The sequence below is a fragment of the Monodon monoceros genome, unplaced genomic scaffold (assembly GCF_005190385.1).
Source record: "Monodon monoceros isolate NGI ecotype Baffin Bay Population unplaced genomic scaffold, NGI_Narwhal_1 Super_Scaffold_8, whole genome shotgun sequence".
Lineage (NCBI taxonomy): Eukaryota > Metazoa > Chordata > Mammalia > Artiodactyla > Monodontidae > Monodon > Monodon monoceros.
The window spans coordinates 41887247-41891836 of NW_021703785.1; the positions used below are offsets into that span (position 1 = coordinate 41887247).

Sequence of the window (4590 nt, forward strand, 5' to 3'; positions counted from 1 at the left end):
ATATCTATTTTATTCAGAGTATTTGACAATATATTTCTGGCATTTTGCTCATGTTTTTCCATCATCATTTTCTTTCTTAATTTAGGTCCACTGAGCTTTCAGTGAAGCTATAGATTTGCTGTTCTCTCAACAGCCTTCTGCCAATTATAGTCCATATATGAGGCCTATTCTCATGAGGACTATCATTAGCAATTTTATTTTTTCCTTTTTCCAACCTAAAGAAAGGTAAATGAAATTTCAAATTCAAACAATAATGTAAATACTACTATGTGGACAAGATAACAATTCTTAAAGACCAAACTTGCTTGGCAAGCACTGGCACCTCACAATACCTCAAAATGTTCTTTTCCCAGCTGCCATATAAATGTCCAAATTCAGCATATGAATGATTTTTCCATGTTTGATGTATGAAAATGTAGGTTTTAAGAATGTCTGAAAGTCAGGGACTGCTTGTATATGTAATTGTTTAGAAGAAATTGATGGTCCTTAATTAAGTAGGTTTTAGATTTAATGCTGGGAAAAGTATTTACAGAAATCATTTGGCTCTTTTGGCCATCCTATGTTGTTTTAGCTATGTATTCATTACAACTTTGTGATCCAGCTTTGAGAGACTATACAGCCATATTGCTGCTCTTTTTTTCTTTTTGAATTTATCTACCTATTCTTCAATTCCTTCTCTCCGACTCCTCTCCATTCAATTATTTGGCCCCCTACTAATCCATCAGCTGCAGTTAGGACTTATGTCTATACTCTCCCTGGTATCCTTTAGTAGATTCTAGACACAGATGTCTCCACATTCACACACACTCTATCTTCTACTTCCATCCTGTGTTGTTCACCAAGGAACAAAACTAATCAGAGGAGAAAGCAGGTTCATGTGCAAGCACTAAGTTCCAAGACTCCAAAATGAAGAAAGTCTTTTCCTTCAATATCAAGGAATTTTGAAACTTCTGTATGTTTAAGATACCTACTGTGCTGGCTTTGTATTGATAGTATGGGCTCTTATCAGTGAAGTAGACAGCTACCAACATGGCATGTTTTGGGGGGATGAGAAGCTGCTATTCCTTCCTGTGCATTAAGTCTGCAGTGATACTAAAATTATTATCTATGGTTGAATGATGCTGACATTTAACTCATGAAGCATGTGTGAAACACTACTGCTGAAGTTCCTAACATCAGAATTCTGCCTTCATTGAAGGCAGAAGGCTGTAATAAAATGCAACTACCTTACCCAAGAGGACAAATCAAGTGTGAGTGAAAAAACTATGCAAAAAGCAGGCTATGATAACAAGTTAAATTGAAAAGATCAATAAAACTCATAACCATAAATAGGATACTTTTTCAAGTTCTATCGCTAAAATTGGCTCAATAGTGGTAGAAACATTATTTTTGGTTCTCGTTAACTCTCATGTGTACCTTCTTTTGTCGATTTTTTCTCTAATAGCAGTCTCCACTAAAAGAAATAAGAATTCTGTTGAGGGTAACTGACAATTTCAGAATATCCTAGTGATACTAGTGAATAGAAAGAGTCACAGCTGTAAGGGAAATGAAATCAACTTAAAAGTGATTCCTTTGGCCAAGTAATAACTAATATACCTTCTAGTATAAGTTCTGGGACAAGATGAATCTGTAAAATGACATTAGTACATTATTACATGGTGAGGTTCAAATGAGAAAAGTTAATATAAATTGTACAGATAAATGGTTGTAGAAAAAAAGGCAAGTAAGTTTGGATGACTATTTTAATAAAGAAAACCGTGTGTGTATATGCACGTTTGATGTATTTATTCTGTTAATTATATATTTCTAAATTATAGACTTGTATGTGCTTCTCTTTACAAACCCAGGTGTCAGCTGAAAAAATTAATAACCTAAAAGTTGAGAATTATGTTTTATTCAGTCCTTACTGAGGACTGTAACCCAGAATACAGCCTCTCAGATAGCTCTGAGGAACTGTTCCAAAGAGGTAAGGGAGGAACCAGGATATATAGGAGTTTTTGCTGAAAATAAAAAATGTAGTCAAACATCAAATGATTACTGCTAATCACAAAAACAGACATCTCAACTTAATGATTTTACTACTTTTCTACATATAGGAAAATGCAAGAGTCTGGGCTTACTGAAATCATTCCTTTGATATGCATTTTAACTATCTAGGATCAATATTCTGTCTGTCTCCCTTCTGAATCTTCTCAAGGTGCACAGCTTCATTGGCCGATAGCTATGGCCACAACATTCTTTGTTTACTGAAATGGCAGGCATTACTCCCGAGCAATACCAGCAATTGAGGTTTCCTCTCCAGGAGATAGCAGCCTGTCATCATGGCTTAAGCATTTGTGAACAGCAAAATCCAGCCTGGGAAGGTGGTTGTGTTCATCATACCCACCTGCCCCTACTGCAGAAGGGCCCAGGAGCTCCTCAGCCAACTGCCCTTCAAACAAGGGCTTTTGGAATTTGTCGATATCACAGCCCACGGTGACACCAACGATATTCAAGATTATTTGCAACAGCTCACAGGAGCCAGAATGGTACCTCGGGTCTTCATCGGTAAAGAGTGCATAGGTGGATGCAGTGATCTAGTAAATATGCATGAGAAAGGGGAGCTGTTGACAAGGCTAAAGCAAATTAGAGCTCTGCAATAATTATAGAGCAGACCCCAGGCTGATATCCTCCTTGAGAGCTGGATGGCATTGCAGATAATGACAGCACTTCCTGGTGGATGGACCTGGGGCTATGTTTACACAGCTACAGCAACTGTTTACTTAAATTTTTGAAATATGTTAATGCAAATAAAGTCGGGGGCAAAAACAGCTTTTTTTTTTCTTTTGACTTAGTATTAAAAGTGGACCAACTTGCCCAAAGCAACAGGTCTGAGAAGTTCGATGGATGTCTCGGGTTTCTTGTGGATCGGCCCTTTGAGTTCCAAAAGACCAAGACAAGATATGCTTAGGATTCACTCACTGATCCAAAAGATGTTCCTTTTCTTTGGCACGTGTTCCTTACTATGTATTCTCTACATGCTGGGGCTCCTCTACCTCAACACCAGTGTTTCTCAACCAAGTATATCCCAGACCCCCTGGGTTGAATCTCTAGCTGGTTTTCTGCTACTGTCCAAAGATTATTTTGTTGAGTTTGACTTTATAGAATTTGTATTAAGAAATCAATAGATATTTTAAATATGCTTTTTCAGAGGGTGTCTCCCTAGCCACCATCCCCACTCCACCTCCTACCCCCTCCTACTTTGAGAATCGCTGCTGTGAACCAGTGTTCTGAACTGTGACAACTCATAGATCTCATAGGAAATATTCAACAATTCCGTGAAGGGTCCGAGCATCCAGTCTGAGAGACGCCACTGAAAAGTTAAGCATGTTTGGTCTTCATTTTGGGCCACAGGGATCAGAGGTATAAATGCAGATGCTACCATCACGTGGCAACACTCTGTGATATAAGATGGTTGTCCAGGGAATCCTGAACAAGTGTGTATTAGTTTGTTTAGATTATAAACAAAAGTAAAACATAAAATTTTAAATGTTACATAGAAAACTTGTATCCCCTACTTCCAAGAATATGTCTGTGAAAGTAACCAAATTTGGGAAACACTGTTCTAAATGATTTTCTCTCTCTCCTTTTTTTCCCCCTCACTCTATGAAAACTTGAGAATTCCTTATTGTGAAGGTTGTTCTAGAATTGCAAGATTAAGTTAATTTCCTTCTGTAGTCTCTAGTATGAATGGTTAATTTCTTCTCTAATAAAGTACCCATGGATCAAAAAAAAAAAGAAATGGCAGACAACGTTCTTTGTTCACACAGGGAAGTAAAAGTAATAGTGAATAAATAAGATAGTCTTGGAAAGGGTAGGGATTACCAAGAATGGAAAACACTGATCAGGTCTGTTGGTCATACATCACAAGGAGTTGAAGAAAGCAAGAAAGGGGCATTCAAGACAATCAGGCCAATGACAAAATAGGCTTCAGCCATGTGTTCTAAGGTGATTAATAAAATAAATATACTATAAACAAGGGCTAGGTCAGCTCACTCAATCCTTAATATCCTATGAAATTTAAAGAATCTAAATGGCACAAAAACTGATAAGCCACACATATATTTTTAATAAGGTCAACATATCATAATGATGAAACAAAGGAGGTAGCAGGTTGCAAATAACGAAAACCTATGTCAAAGGCATAAACTTGAAAAAAAAGTATTATTGACCTAACAGTGAATGACATTACAAAAACAAGCTCCATTTGAAGATCAATGGCTCAATTTTGAATCCCCTTGGGAGAAGCAAGGCAGATCCAGGTCCCAACCAAGAATCCAAAACCTGATTCTTTAGAGAAGGTATCCTTTATTCCTTTAAGTCAAGGTAACTACAACTCTGGAATTATATGAAGGTAACATCACTAAAATCTTTAAAAGATATCAAAGTAAGCATAGCTATGATACTTGAAAGCTATGCAAGCAAATAGAGAACTAATAAAAAATTTATTAAGTCACAGAATTGGTTTGAATGTAAATGAGGTAATTAGTTTAGTGATAACTGCTTCAGTGTCCTTTGCCTTCTGTTTAAGGTATATGAATCAGTTGTAAT

The 4590-nt window shown here is 36.8% G+C and overlaps 1 pseudogene; it reads left to right on the forward strand.

The window, feature by feature from the left end:
• Window positions 1-2321: 2321 nt before the first annotated feature.
• Window positions 2322-2642, forward strand: LOC114888428 (annotated as a pseudogene).
• Window positions 2643-4590: the final 1948 nt, after the last annotated feature.